At 37.7% G+C, this 21,549-nt stretch overlaps 1 protein-coding gene across 8 annotated transcripts in view; it reads left to right on the forward strand.

Moving 5' to 3' along the window:
• Positions 1-21,549, forward strand: part of TSPAN4 (tetraspanin 4) — a 797,106-nt gene that overhangs the window by 174,550 nt on the left and 601,007 nt on the right. For 5 of the 8 annotated variants that reach the window (XM_087950829.1, XM_087950835.1, XM_087950831.1 and 2 more), the window contains one exon: positions 13,963-14,041. The exons of 2 other annotated variants lie outside the window; for them this stretch is intronic. The gene's annotated coding sequence lies outside the window, so the exon portion shown is untranslated. Of the gene's footprint in view, positions 1-9,600; positions 9,723-13,962; positions 14,042-21,549 lie in introns of all 8 variants that reach the window. One more of the 8 variants, XM_087950830.1, reaches the window with a different exon arrangement.

Genomic DNA, 21,549 nt, shown 5'->3' on the forward strand with positions numbered 1-21,549 from the left:
AGAGCTACACAATATGCTATCCACAGTGTTGTAAATATCCATTCTGGAGTTTTAAAATGTGTGGGTGTGAGAGATGTCCCCTCCTAGTTTTAACTGCTGATTATTTTGTGATTGAAACAGTACTTGAGAGGTATATAGCATCTTGCGGCTAGGACTTCCTTGTAGTTAAAAAGATACAGATCCTTTGTCCAGGCCATATCCTATGTGGATAAATCATATGCACACGCGGCTGAGTTGCTGAAGGGGATGTACTGGAGTAGAGTTAAGCTTGACATAATAGCATGGGCTTAACATAATAATGTGACATTGAAAATAAGTAACAAGGCAATTGCTGAAGAAATATGTGGCTGCCTGGGGAGTGTATAAGAAAGCTATAGATGACAATGGAAAAGAACAATAATATTTTGGTAATCACACCATATATCTTTAAATATATTTTGGTTTTAATGCTGGCTTTTTGCTGAAAACTATTACTTGGCTGTAACAGAAAGGAAGAACAGCTGCCTACAGACATTCAGCCCTTCTGGACTCTGGCCCTTCATAAGCTTGTTTTCATGAAGATAAATGTTAGCAAAGCAAAGATGAGAAAATGTCACTTAGAAGCTCGAGCATATAGCCTGTAACATTCGTGGAACGGATTTTGTTTATCAGCAGCCCAGGACACAGGATACTTTGGCTGCATTCTTCAGCGCTAGATGGAAATTTAGATTTATTATTATTTTTACTTTTTAGATTGTTTATCCTGCCTTCACTATTTTTATAAATAACTCAAGGCAACAAACATACCTAATACCCCTTCCTCCCCCTATTTTCCTCACCACAATAACTCTATGAGTTGGGCTGAGAATGACTGGCCCGAAGTCATTCAACCGGCCTTCATATCCAAGGTGGAACTAGAGCTCACACTTAGTGCCTTACCTACTACAACAAACTAGCTCTCAGGACTTTTGGGGGGAATGGGGCAGAAAAATCCATGAATCAAGGGTTCCTGAACAAAACATTGGAAGCCTGTATTATGATGTTATGGAATTCTGACCCTTGGGAAATGTTGAACTGTAACTAAGGGACTCTTCTGGTTTCATATATTTTTATTGTTGTTGCAATGCAAGAAGCAAGTGCTGAAGAGAGGGGGATCTTAATATTCAACACCACTGACAATACTGCTACCCTTCAAAATGACCTCAACTATGTGTCAGAATGGTCAAACAAATGGCAACTTCAAATCTCAACAAACAAATGCTTTGTCTTACATATCGGCAACAAAAATCAGAAAATAAAATAGAAGCTGAATAATCAAGACCTTGTTGATGATCTCAACTACGTCAACGACCTTGGAGTACTCATCTCTAATGATCTAAGTGCTAGAGCCCACTGTAACTACAAGGCCAAAAAGGCAATAAGAGTTGTTAACCTAATCCTGCGTAGCTTTTTCTCCAGTAATATCACACTACTAACTAGAGCATACAAAACATTTGTTAAACCAATACTTGAATAAAGCTCATCAGTCTGGAATCCGCATTACATAAAGGATATTAATACAGTTGAGAAAGTCCAGAAATATTTCACGAGAAGAGTTCTCCACTCCTCTACTCGTTGCAGAATATCTTATGCCATCAGACTTGAAATTCTAGACCTAGAAAACCTAGAACTATGCCGCCTTCGATCTGATCTAAGTATAGTACATAAAATTATATATTGCAATGTCCTACCTGTCAATGAATACTTCAGCTTCAACCATAACAACACAAGAGCACACAATAGATACAAACTCAAGGTTAACCGCACTAAACTTGATTGCAGGAAATACGACTTCAGCAACAGAGTGGTCAATGTCTGGAATACTCTATCTGACTCTGTGGTTTCTTCCCCAAACCTCAAAAACTTTAATCTTAGACTGTCTACTATTGACCTCACCCCTTTCCTAAGAGGTCTGTAGGAGACGTGCATAAGTGCACCAACATGCCTACTGTCTCTGTCCTATTGTTTCTTTTTTATTCGTATCCATTTCATGTATTCATAACCATGCTTATACCTGTTATCTAATACTTGCTTGACAAATAAAATAAATAAATAAATAAAATAAATCATTTTAATTCAAACATGGTTTAGTTGTTGTTTTTCTTCCTGTAGAAATTTTTAAAAACCTATGGATTGCAATTCACTTTTGAGTGTGTGGTATTTTTTATCATCTGGAGAACAAATAGTTTATTTGGACTTTTCAGTAAAAAGAGGGGCAGATAAGTGCACAGATATGCCCTTCTGTTTCCTGCTCCCACTTTTCTATTTTGAAGATGTAACTACTATCATGATCAGGAATCAACATACACTTTTTAAGCCCAAGGCAATTCAATTTTGCAGGCATTATGTGGTGTCTTAAATTTGAGCTATGATGCCTTGGCCATTTTTGGTAAAATTGGGTAATTTGATTCCTTCTACAAGAAAAAGACATCGCTGTTTACATTGTGACAATGATTAATGTAAAACATTTGTCATTTGTCACCACAGTTTTGTAGTTATTTCAGCAAGCAGTAGCTTGCTCAAAAACACATTAATAACTTTTCAGAGGACTTGTAACACTGACATTTTGTGCAGAATGCATACAGGCATGTCAGGAATATCCCCAAACTGCTCATACTGAGCAGATAAAAGAAGCAAAAATATAAAGAAGTGAATTGAGTTCCAAAGTACCTTTGTGCTGTTACATACTGTGTCTGGTTTCTTTTGCATGACCCAGTGGAACCATCTACAGTTGGCATCTTCTATGAAGGCTAGGAATTTGAGTACTTGGGACTCAGCTGCTTGAAACTCATAGAATTTGGTACTCAATGCATTTTCACATGAAAATTTTGTCCCAGTACTCATTGTTTGATGCTCAACACACAAGCTAGAAATTGTCAATGTTGGCTGCCTTGTGACTCACTTACATTTCTCCTTATGGGAAAAATTTGTTTAGTACTCATCACGCCTCCCGGAACTAATTAATGATGAGTACTGAGGTACCACTGTAGTCCTAACATTTCTGGAGTGAACCCAATTGGTAAAGGTTGACAAGTTCATTTACTGTTGTGGTTGGCATCCTGGGGGCCACTCTGAGTTCACGTTTCTATCAGGATGGCAAGTTCCATGGCAGCTAAAAACTCCTATAATAATATCCCATTTTCTGAGAGCTGGGATAATAACACTGAACCTTTGTTGATTCCTGGACTTTTGGTCTTACTAGAAGAGTGTGTGGGGGCCATATCTTAGCAAGGTGGTGTTGGAGAGGGTCTTTGAGATTCTTGCTACTTCAGAGTTTAAATGCCGTGTCCATGAGTTTTACAATAATATTTTGCATACATCGTTGTGTGTGTGTGCTGAGCCAGATATAATAATTTAAATGATGATAAATGAGCATGTTGTATCGTATTTATTCTGATGCTCCAGCATCATACATAATTGCTCATGTAATCTATGTAAATTTATGTTGGAAATATTGCCAGGTGAAGGAGAAATAGAAGTATCAGATAACAGTGGGAGTGAAAGAGATAAGGGTATGGATATTATAAGAGGTCAGTTCTAGAAGGTGATTGAAAAGGTAGTATCCATAAGCAGAAAGGGGACCACACAACGTATGAATCAGTCAATAGAGAGAGCTGTCTGTAAGTATAGAAATGGAGGACTACATCTGGAGTCAATCAATAGTGAGAACTCTTCTGTTAGCTGGTATTGATGAAATATATTTTAAGTCACAGACCCCCTGCATATTTTAACCTTTTGCTACAGAGTAGAAGTTTGAAACCAGCTTGTTGAAGCTGATTGAATTTGCATTTTACAACTGATCAGCAGGATACCACTTCTTTATCTAGCCATGCATTGGCTTGACCTGTCTGAGATTCTTGGAACATAATATAGTGAAATTAGCATTGGTATTTATATTTTAAAAGTATCAATTCCAATTCTCTTTGTTGTCTTCTTAAATAGATTGTAGCATGTGATATTCTCTCTCTCTTTTTTTTAAAGTGAACATTTTGCAGGCAAAGAGAATCTTTTCATTTAGCACTCCTTTCACAAAGTGATATTCAATGAAACAGCAATAGGCTAATGTGTGAATCTTTGCTCCCCATCATAAAGATGAGAAGTACAGTTTGTGTGTATGTTTGCATGCCTGACAGTTTCATGCTCTACTCAGTAACAAATCTTTTCCATGAAATTCCACTCAGCTGGCTTTCACTTACACTGCACATTTTTAGAGGCTTTTAGAGGTTATTTGATGGACAGGTTTCAGGCAATATGATACTATGGTTGATTTGAAGTAAATAGACATCATGCCACTTGGAATTTCCATAGCTGACTGCATTGTTTTTAAAGGAAATGTGTGTCAATGACAGTGAAATTATGGATAGGAAAAAAGTACCTTAATGCTGTCTTGTAGAGGAAAGAAGGAAAACTCTGGATAAAAACAATTGCAAGGTGATGGTTTTTTTTTGAGTAGCTAAGCAGGAAAGGAAGAACACTTGTTCTTTTCAGATTTATTTATTTTATTTGTCAAGCGTGTATTAGATAACGTGTATAAGATAAACATGATTATGAATACATGAAATGGATACGAATAAAAAGGAACATTATGACAGTAGGCACATTGGTGCACTTATGCATGCCCCTTACAGACCTCTTAGGAATGGGGTAAGGTCAATAGTAGACAGTCTAAGGTTAAAGTTTTTGGGGTTTGGGGAAGAAACCACAGAGTCAGGTAATGTATTCCAGACATTGACCACTCTGTTGCTGAAGTCGTATTTCCTGCAATGGAGTTTGGTGTGGTTTACCTTGAGTTTGTTTCTATTTTATTCTCTTGTATTGTTGTGATTGAAGCTGAAGTAGTCATTGACGGGTAAGACATTGCAATAGATAATTTTATGTACTACACTTAGTTCGGACCGAAGGCCATGTAGTTCTAGGTTGTCCAGGCATAAAACTAATAACCAGCTTTACAGAGAAATGTATTTTGAGTGACACCTGTGTAATAAGCCTCCTCAAATTCAGATACTGATGCTAAATTCACTTCATGATTTTCTAGGAGGCCTTTTGAGACTGAGGAGGAGTAGAAAAGAAAATGAGAGAAGCAAATCTGAAGTGCTGCAATATATCCAGAATTACCAAAACAAAGATTTTTCTCAAGAGAGAGGGGGAGGGAGGGAGGGAGAGCAAGAGAGAGAGAGATAATAAGGAACTACATGTAATAGAACCAGTAAGGATTTATTTGTTGGGGTTGGTTATTAGATTTATATCCGGCCTTTCAGTCAGAAACCCAAAGCCACTAATATGGGAACTTCTGGCTCTTTTATCTTCCTAGTTCTGTGAGATGGGTTGTGTTGGGAGAGAAAGGGACTGGCCTCAAGTTACCCATTGAGCTTAAGGGACTGAAAATGATTTTGAATTTGAGCCTTCCTAGTCCTAGTCCAACACTTTGACTGCTTTAGCTCATACAACCAAAAACTACTCAGAAAATGTTTGGAGGTAACTTAAACGTTATGCCTCTCACTTTATTATGCTCGTTTTTGTTGTGTTTGTGTTATTTGTCTCTACTGTAAGGTGACTAGCTGAACATTTCTTTAAGGCAGGGCATTCATTTAAAAGCAATAGCAGTTAGACTTATATACCACTTCATATTGCTTTACACCACTCTCTAAGCATTTTACAATGTCAACATATTGCCTCCAACAGTCCTCATTTTACCGACTTTGGAAGGATGGAAGGCTGAGTCAACCTTGAGCTGGTGAGGATCAAACTCCCTGGCTGTGAGCTGAATTAGCCTGCAGTACTGCATTCTAACCACTGCAACATCATGCCTCCTAAAAGCTGCACAAAACTTTGCCAGGTGTGTTGAGAGTTGTGTTTCAGGTCAGAAGGGGCTTTCAGGAATTTTAAGAAGGGAAAGAAAGGTCGTAAGCAAAGGAGGGTGGATAGCAGTTAATCACTTAGAATACCCCAATCCCACTGAAATGTAAGAATATCCCACTTGTTTGGCCTCACCCAATCTAGAAGATTATAAAATTCAAAAAACCAGATGCTAGATGATTGCATGTGATTCCTTCTTTGTACTTCACCTTACAATATTAGGACAAACCATCTCTGTGTTTTTTGTTTTACTGTTTTTTGGTGCTTCTGAGTCAGTCTTGACTCTGGTGACTGGCTGTACACATCCTTGCAGTTTGCTTTGCCATTGACTGTTTCCTAGGTAGGGCTGAGAGAGAATGATTGGGTCAAGGTTACCCAGATGGCTTTGTGCTTTCTGGTTCGAACTCAGAATCTGTCAGAATTCTTTCTAGCCTTGTGCTTTAGCTGCACCAAATTGGCTGTCAAGTTATATAGAGGCTGGCTACCAGGGATCAGAATTTGAAGGAAAAAGATGGTTTGGCGTATTGAGTGAGTATTTATGTCACAATGTTGGTGATTCCTAAAAGGAAGGAGCTGCATCTTTTCCTGGGCTCATTTGCAGCAGCCACACGAAACCAGAAAGTGATGCATTTGATTTGATGTAGCTTTAACTAATTCATGGTGGATTTAAAAAACATACTATATTATCCTAGATCCAGACAAGACACCAATACAGTACTGTCTTCAGGGTTCCCGTAAGTTATAGTTTGCATTTAGGCTTAAAAATAGGAATGAAATGGCTTTCTACAGATTAATATAGGTAGGAAATTAAAGGATGGACAGTGTTTGTAGAACACTGCAATGATTACTGTGGAAAACCATCAACTTAAAGCAGGCCCATCGTAGCTGAAGCTTGAGGAGTACTTGATGGTCTCTTTGCTTTTCTGTCTTCCACAAACTTTCTTTTTCAAGACAAACTGGGATGTTGTGGGAGGTGAAGTTTAGCATAGATATTTCAGCTAAAAGAGGTGATGATTGAAGATTCAGTTGCAAAAGTCATCATCTTAAGCAGAACAGTTGAGCTCTGCAGTTGCCAAAACACCTTTGTCACAGGTCACAACTCCTGTTTTCCCTTCTGCCACAAGCCCGTTGGGGAGAGTAATTCACAAATCATTTTAAAACAGGTGAGCCTTGGAGCTTTTAACAGTTATTGATCTGTTTATATGTGTCTTTTGAAGGTCATGGCCCAAGACTTGGGATCAGTCCTTAGGCTAGTTCAGATGCAGGGGAAGACAATTCCTGTAAAGAATGGAGTTTGACCTGCTTTTCTCTTATGTGTCTTTTTCTTTGTTTTGACTGTGGCAACAAGTGAACGTCTATACCAGGGATGTCAAACTCACGTCATGGCGGCATCATGTGATGTATTGGGAGTTTTCCCGTCTTCACTAAACTGGATGTCAGTGTGGCCAGTGTGTGACGCATCTGGCCCATGGCCCAGGAGTTTGACAGCCCTGGTCTATACTATGTGTTCTATCGCCAGAACAAGATAGACTCGAGACCGGAGTTGAGTTCAGCTCTTTATTTAACTGTCAGTAACTTCAACTGAACTCGAGCCGCGGCAGCCTCTTTTATAGCGGCTGCTCGCGGCTCGCAACCAATGGCGTTAAACCTCCCACCATTTGGGCGGCCAATCATAAACTGTTGTTAACCACCAATCGCTAGGCGGTAGTGACTGTCCAATCGGAACGTAGTATTACGAGTATGCAAATGTCTATATACAACACTGCTTTTTTTTTTTTTTTCTTGAGACAAGGAGCTTCTTAAGTGGCAGGATTAAGTTGAAGACTTTACCCACAGGTTTTCTTGCTGAAATAGCTGTGGGAATAGCCCCATAACCTCTGTTCAGCTGGCTTCAATCTGAGTTCTTGCAAAATGCACATTAATATATGAGAGAGCAGCTACATTTTCAAGAGTAAAAGGAAAGGGTTCGCCATGACCACCATGCAATCCCTCCTGGATAAGAAAACAACCTGTTGTGCTTTTAATCTAGCATTATTCTCTAAAGACAAATCAATGATTGCATTTACATTTGCAAATCAGAGGCAGGGCATGAAGAGTATAGTAAAGGAGTCCAAGAGGGCTCCTTTAGAGCTCCTGTTTTTTAGATCTTTTCCTGCCTTTGCTCCCTTTATTTATTTATTTATTTATTTATTTACCAAAAATACCTTTTGTGTAAAAGTTCCAAAAGAAGTGGGTTTCTGCTACCTTCTGCCTTAAAAGGCTGTTGTATTCATGAGATTTGACACTAAGATTCTTCTGACCCCAGAGGATTTAAACATTTGTCAGCTACTATTTCTCAAGAAACATTCGGTATAAAACCTGTTTAATTTCCTGCATAAAATAAATGTTTTTAAGGGATATCTGACCGACTTTCCTTGCTGCTGGTTTGATTCGTAGTCTGGCAAAGATGTCAGAGATGAGAATGTGGTTTCAGATAACAAGAGCAGGGAACAAGCTATTACCATCCTTATTACCTTGGATTTCTAAGGCCCTTGAAAATGGTTACAAGGACTTTTAGAACCTGAAATCACTAGTAAACTTGAATGCTTAATTTGTATGCTTTCATACAATGAGCACTTGAGTTGTATTTTTAATTTAATTTGTTTCATATATTTTTTTTAACCCATCTAGACCCAGAAGGTAGAACAAATATGTGAATCCAAACTTTGGGAAGGCAAATGGTTATATGTGAAATTGGGCTTTTTCATAATCTCTTCCCTTGTCTGTTTCTCCTGTGCTCTAATTTATTTAGATGAGTCCTCAATCCTCTGGAGTAGAACTGTCAAACTCCTGCCCACGGGCTGGATGCGTCATGTGCTGGCCACGCCCACACCCAGTTTAGCAAAAGGGAAAACAGTCCCGATATGTCACATGATGCTGCCGTGATGACATGAGTTTGACACCCTTGCTCTGGAGCATAACAGATGACAGATAATCAGAGTTGGAAGGGACTTTGTAGGTCATCTAGTCCAACCTGCTGCCCAAGCGGGAGACCCTACACCATTTCTGACAGATGGGAGTCCAATCTCTTCTTGAAAGTCTCAAGTGATGGCACTCCCACAACTTCCTAGGGCAAGCTGTTCCATTGGTTGATTGTTCTCACTGTCAGAAAGTTTCTCCTTATTTCCAGGTTGAATCTCTCCTTGTTCAGTTTCCATCCATTATTCCGTGTCTGGTATTTGGGTGCTTTAGAAAATAGCTTGACCCCTTCTTCTCTGTGGCATCCCCTCAAATATTGGAAGACTGCTATGATGTCTCCCCTGGTCCTTCTCTTCACTAGACTAGCCATGCCCGCCCAGTTCCTGTAACTGTTCTTTATATGTTTTAGTCTCCAGTCCCCTAATCATCCTGGTTGCTCTTCTTTGCACTTTTTCTAGAGTCTCAACATCAGCATATTTGGGGATATGTACATAGGAAAAGAGAAGGAAGAACTATGTTTTCCTAGTGTCAGTCTCCCAAATAGAGCAGACAGAAACATGACCAGACAAGCCAATTCTACTTTATTGTAAAGTTACATTAACAAAATCTTGAAAGTCTGAAAATACAAATCTCCTGGCCTCTACTTCTTGTCTCTTTTTATATGCTGATAAATCAGGGTGGATCCTTTCCAGGTTTCTTTCTGTGTACATTACACAGCTGCAGGCTCCTTCCCCCTTTTATCTGATCATGTCTTTCCTGTCTTCCAAGGTCATTCCTATATACCATTATATCTGGCAGAACTTACTCCATCAGCAAATGGACACTGCTGAATTACAGTCTTCTGAGATTTCAAATTGTTAAGGACACAACAAAGATTTTAGATGCAGCAGGTAAACATTTGTGAAAACAATATTACAAGTGTAATCTGGATTTTTTTTAAAAAAATCAACAGCTTAAGCCTGCCCTAATTGCAGCTACTAGTACATCCAGTATAATCAAAATAATTTAGTACCTACATGCAAACCTATACCTGGTTTCCCCTCCCCTTTATTTGACCTGTTTCTATTTTTGAAATCAATTCTGCAGCGCTAGAAAGCGATTGCATCTGTTAGTTTCTTTGTTCTTCTCCCATGGCATTTGGATGTGTTCACGGTGCTACAGCTTTCACCCCTGTTTGCTTTATTTGTAGAAGGCGCTGTATCAAAGCAGGAAAGCTGTTTTCAGTCAAACCATGAAAAGATGAAAGCAGATTGCTAGAATTTCGAGATGAAGCACAGTTAGGATGAAGAGCTGGATATACAGCATACAGAAGAATGAAGGATATGAATTTATATGGGTATAACATAGGAGCACTAGGATCAGAATCAAAGAAGTAATAGGCATCTGGAAGGATGGCAAACAGAAATGCAAAGAGAAATGAAAAACTGAAAGGTAGATTGGCAGGGCCAGGTGGAGAATTCATAAAGTACAGAGCAGCCTTCCCCACACTTTGGCATGAAAGCTGACTGGGTAACTTTGGGCCTGTCCCTCTCTTTCAGTCCAACCCACCTCACAGGTTTGTTGTAATGAGGAAAATAGAAGGCAGAAGGAGTATTGTGTGTGTTCACCACCTTCAGTTATTTATGAAAATAATGGGGATATGAATGAATTAATGAATGAACCTAGCACCTTTCAGTTATATTAGACAGGCCTAACCCAGAGGAAAATAAGTTGGGTCCCTCAGATCTGTTTTATATAGCCTCATCCCTAAAACAATTTATCCATGTTTACAACACCAGGGCTGCAATGCATTTCCCGATGCAGCTTGTTTGCCAAAATCCTCTTATGAACTGTGATTCACACCTCCTTCTCTAGGCCTCTATTACTTGCATCAACGAGACACAATTAATATTTTTATTTTCACAATCATTCTACAGTTATGGGTTACACGAACAAAGTAAAGTCAGAATTACAGTCCTGAATTTCCTGCCTAATTGTTCCTGTTCAGCAAATGTTTAAATAGCAGTCTGTGTGACTATTTAGGCACTGGTGCAGAAGAAGAGTGGGCACACTCCAGTCACCCTTCATCCACAGAAATGAAACCGATGGGAAGGTGCACTGTCAGAAAGTAGAGCCAAATGGAGAGCCGAATGAAGAGTTGAATTGAAGAGCTGAAATAACAAGCTCTTTTTCTCCTCTTGTTTTATGCTACTAGACAGAACAAAGTGCTTGACTGTGACCAGCAATTCTCTGTGCCCATCTTTGACATAGTAATGCTGATCTGGAATGGACTGGCATCTTTCTCCTTCTGGCATGATTTATTTCATTATTTATGCCCGCCAACACAGATCATTCTAGCTTGACTTTATGGTTATTCATAGAGTATACGATCAGTACCTTCACAAAGATCTCTCCTTTTTTTTTGGTTGCTTAAACATGGAAGCTCTTCAGTTCAGTCAAGCTCTATGTCTCCTTCCATATTTTATCTCGTGATAGTCCATGTTTTGTGTCAACATATATTGTACTACAAGTATAAAATGAACAATTATTCCTTGGTTAATTAGAATACTTTTTTTTTATTAATAAAGTTTTATTTGGGTTTTCACACATACAAAATACAAGTAAAACATCTTTTTTGAAAATAGCATGGTCCCGGGTTGAACTTCTTTATACAGACACAAAACTCAATTTCATGCTCCTTTTTGTATTCTATTCCATCTTATACTATTTTACATTTTCTATATAGTTTTTCCCCTCTTTTAATTTTCTCAATTTTATTGTGATTATCTCATCTCAATTCAAATCATTATATTTATACTTTTGTCTGTTCTGTTTCAATTTCATATTATCTTTTCTCATTAAACAAATTTTCTCCTGTAGTTACTAATTGGAGTATGACACCTTTATATCTTTTGATTACATCCATTCAACTCTTATTTAAACTTCAATATATACCTTAAGGTTATGACCTTCAATATAATACATAATACATAACTTCCAATCGAATTCTGCTTGGTACATTCTTATAATACACACTATATTCTTTAAAAAAAAAGATTATAAATATATGTAATTATAAACCATCATTTCATTCTAATTCAGTTCTATCATTAATAATCATTAAAATCTTAACATCTTTAACACTTCTTTTCAATTAAATATCATACTTCCTTAAAGACACATATAATCTCCATAATTAATTTTTCCCTTATTTCTCTTCACATATGTTTTGTAAATCATTAAATATTCATTTTGTTACATTTATTTATTGACAAGCATTCCACTGAATTACAATAGCTATTTTATCAAACATTTTAATCATACATTGTTTCATATTTTCTAAAATTATTTCTGTTTCTAATATAACAATACTATCTTATGTGCCTTTGTAGAATCCCTTTTTCCATTAAATTTTCACCCATTATCTCTAAATAGGCCCTGTTTCTCTATATTTTGTTTCTGTCCTTTATAACTTCTTTTCCTTTCTTTCTTCCCTCTCATCTTCTCCCTCCTCTTTTTACCCCCTTGTCTCCCTACTTCTAATTCTCTCTTCTGCATTCCCCTCTTCTGTTGCTTTCTGATTTTATACTTATTTTTCACTCTATTTTTTTTGGAGTTGTTTTTCCCAATCTTAAACTTTCCATTCTCTTTCCCCCCCTTTCCTCCCCCCCCCCACCTAAGATTACTTGTTCATTAAAGATGGCTTCTTCTTTGTCGCAATCGTCTTGTTCTGCAGGCATTTCTTGTTGTTTCTCATAATTCCAAATCTCCATTTCTAAAAACTGAAATACGAAGCCAAAAGAACCTCTCCCTTCTTGTGCATCTTCTTTGTACTTTTTAAGTTCCATTTTCAGTTCTTCTAAAAGTAGAGCCATTTTTAAGCAGTTTTAAACAACCACCCGATTGATTTTAGTCATTCAAATACAATAACCAAAAATCCAGAAATCATCAAGTAATCCAAATAGTCCCAAGTTATTTCTTCTTATTTCTTTTTCCACTTTCTCTTCCTGGGGTTTTTGTTGCGATATTTCAGTTAAAATGTAACTTTTGGAAGTCTTGTTGAGATTTTGCTATAAGTTCTTTTTAATTCCAGGCAGTCTCCTCCCTTCCAGATCCTGCCCTTTTATTCTTTTTCTCTCCTTTCCTGTTTTCAAAAGCTTTTGATTATCCAGAAATCTTTATTATCCCTTTGACTTTTTATTTTCAGCATTAAATGCCTATTAATGTCAAAGTGGATTTTCAATTTCTTGCTTAAGTCTCTTAGGTGTCAGTATAGGAAAAAGAGAAAAAAAAAACCAAGTCTTTTCCCTTTTCTCTCTCCTTCACAGCTTAAAAATCTTCTTAGGGAACAATGTTATTCTTTTTTTTAATAGTTTCAATTCCAGGGTACCTTATTTGTTGCTTTTGCTGTTTGACCCGGTCAACCAAAACTTTCTCTTCTTATCTTCCTCCTGCACATTCTTTTCCGGTGGAGTTCTTCTTTGTGGTGGCCATTTCTGACCACTGCTACAACCACCTTCGGGAAAGGGAGTAATGGCCAGCTGGGGAGGAGAGATGCGGCTCTCCTCAACCCTGCAGGCAGTCTCCTGCTTCTTCACCACCTCTACGGGGTGGCTTAGCCCCAAAACCAGCCGGCTCGGGGTGCTCCAGCGGCAAACACGGATCGAAGCCTCGCAGAGACGAGGTTTCAGTCTGTCGCTGAAGAGGCTCAGACCAGAAGTCCATCTTAATTAGAATACTTTTTGATATTGTAATAAATATTGTGATGCTAAGGTAAGGTTTTGCACATGAATCAGAAGCCAAGACAGAGATGTAAAAGTAAACATTATTTTTTAAAACAAGCAATTATTATTATTTGATCATTATTTGAGCTGTGGTGGCACAGTGGTTAAAATGCAACACTGCTGCAGGCTACTTCTGCTGACTGCCAGCTGCCAGCAGTTCGGTAGTTCGATTCTCATCAGTTCAAGGTTGACTCTGCCTTCCATCCTTCCAAGATCGGTAAAAATGAAGACCCAGATTGTTGGGGGCAATATGCTGACTTTGTAAAGGGCTTAGAGAGGACTGTAAAGCACTGTGAAGCAGTATATAAGTCTAAGTGCTATTGCTATTTGATTAACCCTCTTTTCCTTCTTTCCCTTTTTTCAATAGGTGCCACAAAGAGGGACCAGCATTGCTTTGGACCACAGTACAGTGTGTCAAACACCTTGTAGCAAACCTGTTTGGTCTAGTAAGTTTCTTAATTATTACAGTTACCAAGGCAACTGAAGTGCTTTTAAAAGCAAACTTTTGCTGATTAGTTATTTGTTCTCCGATAACCATCCACTTAAAGCTTAATAAATAATCTGCAAAGGCCAGGGCTGACAGCTCAGTCTGCCCTCTTGAAACTCTTAATTATGATCTGCTCTTCCTGACTGAAGTCATTTCTGTGCCTATTTCTTTGAACTCCCTTTGAACAAAGCCTGTCCTCATAAATGGCATCTATAATCTACGGTAGTGCTGTCTTTTTTATGTGATTACAAGTCATCTTCATAATACAGGGGGAATCTTAAAGGGTAGAAGTTGTGTGCTTAGCAATCTCATTCCCTAAAATGCTGAAATAGAAATGGGGAAAAAAACAAAAGGGGAAAAATGGTGAGGTGTGAGTAGCTCTGCAGTGTGTTTTGTATAGAGACATCTAATGAAATTTTCCACTAGAAAAGTTATTTTTTTCAATTCAGCAAAATCATCAAAAGTGGTTACTCTTGATTACTCTTTCTCCCCAAAGCTGATGGCTATTTCACTAAGGGCATTTTCTTCTTTCATTCGTGTTTGGGATGATGTCATTCATTGACCTTCATCAATTTGATTTTGGAATGTACAACACTAGTGTAAAATATTAAAACTGTGTGAAAAATAGATATAATGGGAGAATTCTCCTCCAGGCGCTGGTGTCTTAATATTTTATTTTTATTTATCTTTCATTTGGTTTAAAAATGCATATTGTAGTGCTTTTCAATCTGAATTCCTTAGTATGCTTTAATATCCTCTATATTAAGGATGGAACATTTTTGTCTTACTATATATTGAATGAATGAATGAATGAAACTGTAGAAAGTTGATATCTTCAGAGTGATCTAGAAGTGGAGGAAATTGAAAAGAAATCCAACTTAGTATCATAATCATAAAAATCCTTCCCTATTAACTTAGGATTTGGGGAATGTATGAATGTATGCAGGGCCATAAATATATACGTTTTACATAGGATATATTTGTTTCCATTTAACCAGGGGTGGGTTTCTACCGGTTCTGTCCACCTCTATAGAACCGGTAGCTCTGAAGAGCAGCAGACATAGAACCAGTTCTATGTCTGCTGATGTTTTTCTCACCCACCCACCCGGGTTCTTACCTGATCTTTATTTCCTGATTTTTCAACTTCAGCTGCCGAACGAGGCACAGCTGCAGTTAAAAAAACAAGAGGGCTGTTTCAAAGGCTGCTTCTCGGCATGCAGCGTGCTAATGACGATTAACAGGCGTGGCTCACAGTGGGCAGGGAAGCTCGTAAATCCCGAACTGGTAGTTAACCCTGTCGTATCCCACCCCTGCATTTAACTAGTCTTTATATTTTGCTGAGTTGTGATACATAAGCATATACATACCCATCACATAGTTCCTTTTTGGGATTAGCAATGTTATGCAAAGTCCAGAAATGAGTAAGAGAATGGTATAAGATAAGGAAAAGAAAAATAGTTGTATCTAGTGTACACAGATAGCATTCAATGTGCCTTTCCATTTCATTCTATCTTTGTAATCACCTGGCTTTCCCCATGTCCATGCACTGCTTAATGTATTGCCCTTTGTTTTCCTCTTTTATCTTCAGAATTTCATCAGTTTCTCATCCAAGCACAACTTTCGTTATCTCCCTCTCAATCTCTTCACTCTTCTTCCATATATTTGTAGTTCAGTCTTCATTCATTCTCTATGTCAAAATCATCTCAACGAACTTCTTCTGAATTGATTACTCAGTTTTGTATTCAGTCTGAATTCATTCACGTGTATTTTTGACTCTGTCTCTTTTTGTTTTACCACAAACACTTAAGTATCTTACTCAATGTATTTTTAATATTTCTCCTGACGTACACAAATCCCTACAACAAGAAACCTACTCTTATACACAACTGTTTTGCTTCGTTTAACACATACTCATTCCTCACAGCAAATGACATACCTACTCAGGGATGGGATTCAAATTTTTTAACAACCAGTTCTGTGGGCATGGCTTAGTTGGTGGGCATGGCTTGGTGGTCATGTGACTGGCTGGGCGTGACCAACTCAACATCACTCACATTGAGGCACACATCTCCTTGCCTGGCCTCTCATGACTGTGGGGATGCTGCAACAGTCGTAAGTGTGAAAAATGGTCATAAGTCACTTTTTTCAGTGCCATTGTAACTTTGAATGGTCACTCCACACAAGCAAAGTACCAGCAAAGGAGGAAAAAAAACCTCCAGAGAAGTTCCTGAGACAGGAAATCTAGTCCTGCCAAGAATGTAATAAGGGTTAATGGAGAGGCAGTTTCTGTAAGCAACACCAGAATGTTTCCTTCCTGCTTTCCTTACAGGATTAGGTCAGTAATTTCTTCTAACAACCGGTTCTCTGAACTGCTTAGAATGTTAACAACCGGTTCTGGCGAATAGGTGCGAACCAGTAGAATCCCACCCCTGTACCTACTCATTGTTTAGTGATTGAGTTCCATTCCAGTGACCAGATCATTTAGCAAAATGGTCGCAAAGTGAACATGTGACATACATAGGGAGGGAGGGAGGAGGGAGGGAGAGAGAGAAAAAAACCAAAGATTATTGGTTGCTGCCATCTCAGTCAGGAAAAGTTTTCTCAATCAGCTACATCAGTTTTACTTTCACTCTGGCATATGTGATTGTCAGGTGCACAAAATTTGGTCATAAATATGAATGTTGGTCAGAAAATGATTTTGTATTACTCCTATTACCATTATATTTGCAAATGGTTGTTAACCAAGGTACTTGCTAAACAACTACCTGTTAATTAACTGCTAAAGTGGGTTTTCTAACCACTGCCTTTCTACCACCATTTGTATGGTTAAAATTTTTCCATACTTTTAAACATTTCTAAAAATTTCTCCTTTTGTAAATATTCCAGCAGGGGACAAAAAGTTACATACTACTTATTTGCCATTGTTGTAGAACCGGCAACTGTTCACTCCATTTTCTCTACCTGAAATAAGTGCGAATATAATTGAACTTTGATACATTAATCAGATTCCCCCTCTCCCTCCCCCCTCCCCCCTCTCCCTATCTCTCATACACACACACACAGAGACGTACACATGCAAAAGTATATTTTTGTTCACATATCTAACCAACACATTTCTACCTTCACCATCACTAAACAGCCAAAGGGACATAATACATCCTTGTCTTATGCCCAGCTAAATGTTGAACTATTCGCTATTTAGTTTAGTTTTGTGGATGCTTTACATCCATCATACCCTGCTGTTATCACATTCGGCAACTCCATATTCATCCTTCATATACTCCTCTTATCACATCCAACAGTTCCATATTCATGTAAAACATTCCATAATTCAAGGCTATTCACTATCATGCACTGTCTCTGAATCAACCAAGGTGTAATAAATCTCCTCTTATTGATGTACTTCTCAGTTACCTGATAAGGAACTTAAAATCTGGTCTGTGCACCACCTGCCCAGCATAAAAGTGCACTGCATTTCCCAGATTGTTACTAATTGTCTCCTCTTGTACTTTTTTGGAGCAGAATTCTGCTGAAGACTTTCATTCATTTATTAATTTAAAATATGTGCATGGCTGCCCATCTTAAAACCAGGAATCTGGATTGCATGTTTAATAGACAAATTCCCCTATAGTTTTTGCATTCATTCTTGCTATAGGGAACAGTAATTGCATTCTTTATATACAGTGTCAAGTACAGATGCAGACTTCCTTGTACTCACATTCTGATGACCACAGTTAAGCCTCAAATTTCTGTTGCTAAGCAAGGCAGCTGTTACGTGAGTTTTGCCCCATTTTACGATCTTTTTTGTATTAAGTGTTACGGGAATCACTGCAGCTGTTAAGTGAATCCTGCTTCTCCCATTGACTTTGTTTGTCAGAGGCCGGCTAGGAAGGTTACAAATGGTGACCATGTGACCCCAAGACAGTGCAACTGTCATAAATACATGCCAGTTGCCAAGTGCCCAAATTTTTGATCATGTGACCATGAGCATGCTGCAATGATCGTAAGTGTGAAAACTGATCATACATCATTTTTTTCAATGCTATTAGAATAGAATAGAATTCTTTATTGGCCAAGTGTGATTGGTCACACAAGGAATTTTTCTTGGTGCAAATGTTCTCAGTGTACATAAAAGAAAAGATACATTTGTCAAGAGTCAAGAATCATCAGGTACAACACAATGATAGTCATAGGGTACAATAAACAATCAAATCATACTAGGAAACAGTCAATATAAATCATAAAGATACAAGAAACAAAGTTACAGTCATGCAGTCACAAGTGGGAGGGGATGGGTGATAAGGAGTGATGAGAAGGTTAATAGTAATAGTAGTGCGGACTTTGTAAATAGTTGAACAGTGTTGAGGGAATTATTTGTTTAGCAGAGTGATGGCTTTCAGGAAAAAACTGTTCTTGTGTCTAGTTGTTCTGGTGTGCAATGCTCTATAGCGTCGTTTTGAGGGAAGGAGTTGAAACAGTTTATGTCCAGGATGTGAGGGGTCTGTAAATATTTTTGCAGCTCTCTTTTTGTCTCCTATTGTAACTTCAAAACAGTCCCTAAATGAACAGTTGTTAAGTTGAGGACTACCTGCATAGAATTTTGCCTAAATCCCATTTTCCAAAGCATTGTTGTCATTCAATCCTGATATATAAAATATTTTTCCAACTTTCCCTCACTTCAGTTTCATCCCCCCAAATTTAGTCATTTTTAATTATATTATTCCTTGTTTAGAACTCTTTATTCATTTCCCAAAATATTTTCATTTCCATCAAAATTGTTCTGTCTCTTAATTGTTCCTTGCTGTCTATGCTCTTTACAATAATCTTTTTCTTTCTATAAACACATTACCCTATCTTTCTGTCATCCTTTTTTTTTTTTTTGCAACAATCATTTTCCTAAATGCATTTTTTTGTCATACAAAGCCTCTTTTATTTCTTTATTTCACTAAGCATCTTTTTGGATACCATTGACAATTGCTTCACACATTTATGCAGCAGTATAAACTCTAGCATTTTAAAGAAAATAACCTTTTAATTGTTGACTTGATTTTTTTAAAATTTAAGCTCACCCATCTTAATCAAGCACCAGGGTAATTGTAATAAATAAAAAAGACCTCAATAATAAATTGTGTTAGATCACTAGTGGGAGCAACTTAACTGGAAGCTGCATAGAGGCAATAAGCATTGCATGTAAATTACCTAGTCAGGAGGCTTATGTTTATGTTTTCTATTTGTACTTAAAACATTTATTTGCAGCATAAGTTTTAGCAAAATATATACTTCTGGATTTTGGCAACTATAGCAGATCATAAAATGAGCATTTAATCTTTGATGATTATTGAGCCTTTCCTCCATCCAAATGCTTTTGAATACTTTGTTCTGTCCGGTTCTTATTCTAGCTTCTACAATATAATAGCAACAAGTTAAAGGAAAAGGAAAAATGAATCACAAGATCAAACTTCAACTTTTTAAAAATAGAACCTAGCTATAAAGTATAACTGTTTATTTTTGGATCACTGTTGGGAAAGATGCTTCATCATTCAGAGCTCCTATCATTAACTGTCAAAAAGAACCCAAGAACAATTCCTTCTAGTCTCCAGCATTTCTCTCTCCCTTTCCCTTTCCCTCTCCCTCTCCCTCTCCCTCTCTCCTCTCCCTCTCCCTCTCCCTCCCTCCCTCCCTCCCTCCCCCTCTGTGTGTGTGTGTGTGTGTGTGTGTGTGTGTGTGTGTGTGTGTGTGTGTGTGCTGGGTGCATGATAAGGCAGAAGATGTAATATGAGATTGCAAGTGAAGGATGACCTTGCTTGGCCCACCTATAAATTCTGGTGAATCAGGCCAAGTTACTGCATGACTAAAACTTTATCAGGTCACAGTTAAGTCATACGTGGAATAGGGGAAGTGTAACAAGAGATTAGAGGTTTTAGAAAGATACCTCTCATACAATTAAAAGGATGCAAATGAGTATTTTAATAGAAAAGCAGCAAAATTAACTCCTTTGGTGGCAGGTGGTTTTAAAAAGCCTAGACAGAACATCTGAAAAACAAAATTTGAAAAAAATATTCAAATATGAAAAAAGATAAGATTCCAGATAGATCGTTTTCTGTGTTTCATTTTAAGCCAGACTTCTGTATTCTTATTGAGTATGTATGGTAGAAAAGTTAATTGCCTTCTTTCAGAAGAAACATGAAAAGGAGCCTGCTTTTTCAGACAGATAAAACAAGGGTTAGAATCTTTGTCTCATACATGCTCTTCTGACTGGCTCTGCTCTCTTCCTGATATTATTTTAGACTTTTGTTTAAATATTTCCATTTTGATCTTATAGTTGTGACTGAAGTAAGCCCATTCCTGGGAGTGAGGAAGGGATGAACAAACTGTTAAGGGAGAAGATTCATAAAACATTATGAACGTCCTAGAAGAAAGGAGACCATGAAAAACTCAAAATAACCTCATCTTGATTTTATATGGTGTGAGATGTAGTAGAGAAAAACTCTGACAGCTTTCAAGATTCTGTTATTATACTCTACAGAAATAAAGAAACTCTTGGCTGCTCCTAATTTCTGACCCTGCCTACTTGAAGGGAATAGAATAGAATAGAATTCTTCATTGTTCAGGTGTGATTGGACACACAAGGAATTTGTCTTGGTGCAAATGCTCTCAGTGTACATAAAAGAAAAGATACATCCATCAAGAATCATAAGGTACAACACTTAATAATAGTCATAGGGTACAATAAGCAATAAAATCATACTAGGAAGCAGTCAATACAAATCGTTAGGATACAAGTAACAAGGTTACAGTCATACAGTCACAAGTGGGAGGAGGTGGGTGAAAGGAAGGATGGGAGGATTAAGAGTAATAGTAATGCAGACTTAGTAATGATACATAGATTCTATTCTCCCCTCCTCCCCAAAGGACATAATACTATTTAAAATGCATCAATTGGAACAAGCTCAGTAAAAATTGGATGACGGGGCCTCTGATTTCACAAATAAGAGAAACATCAGATACCACCTATGTGAGATAAAGGGAGCACCTAAGCATGGCTCAGCTTATAGTATCTTTATGACCACCTCTATGTAATTTCTTTAGCAGTGGTACTGAAGTGGTATTTATTTCCTCCAGTCTGGTTTAAGGTCCTGAGATTTCCTGGTGATTTCTTATGCAAGCATTAATGAGTGGTGCCACTGCTTCCTTTGTGAGCTCATATCAAGTTGACCAGCTGTTACTACTGGTTGAGGATCCATCAGCCATACACAGAGGCAATTCTCAATAGTAATTTTTCAAATGCTCCATGTAACTTGGCAGATGCCTTGTTTGGGAGAGCTTTGGATTTTACATGCTAAGAATTAATCAAATAAAAATTAGGCTTCCAGAAACATCAAGATACTCATTGCTCCTGTTTTAATGCTTTAGTTGAAAATTGAAAATAAGGATTTTGATAACTAAATGTAGCTTGGCAGTACTTTT

The sequence above is a fragment of the Notechis scutatus genome, chromosome 1 (genome assembly GCF_049901735.1).
Source record: "Notechis scutatus isolate UNSWTSFEM ecotype Mainland chromosome 1, rNotScu1.2, whole genome shotgun sequence".
NCBI lineage: Eukaryota > Metazoa > Chordata > Lepidosauria > Squamata > Elapidae > Notechis > Notechis scutatus.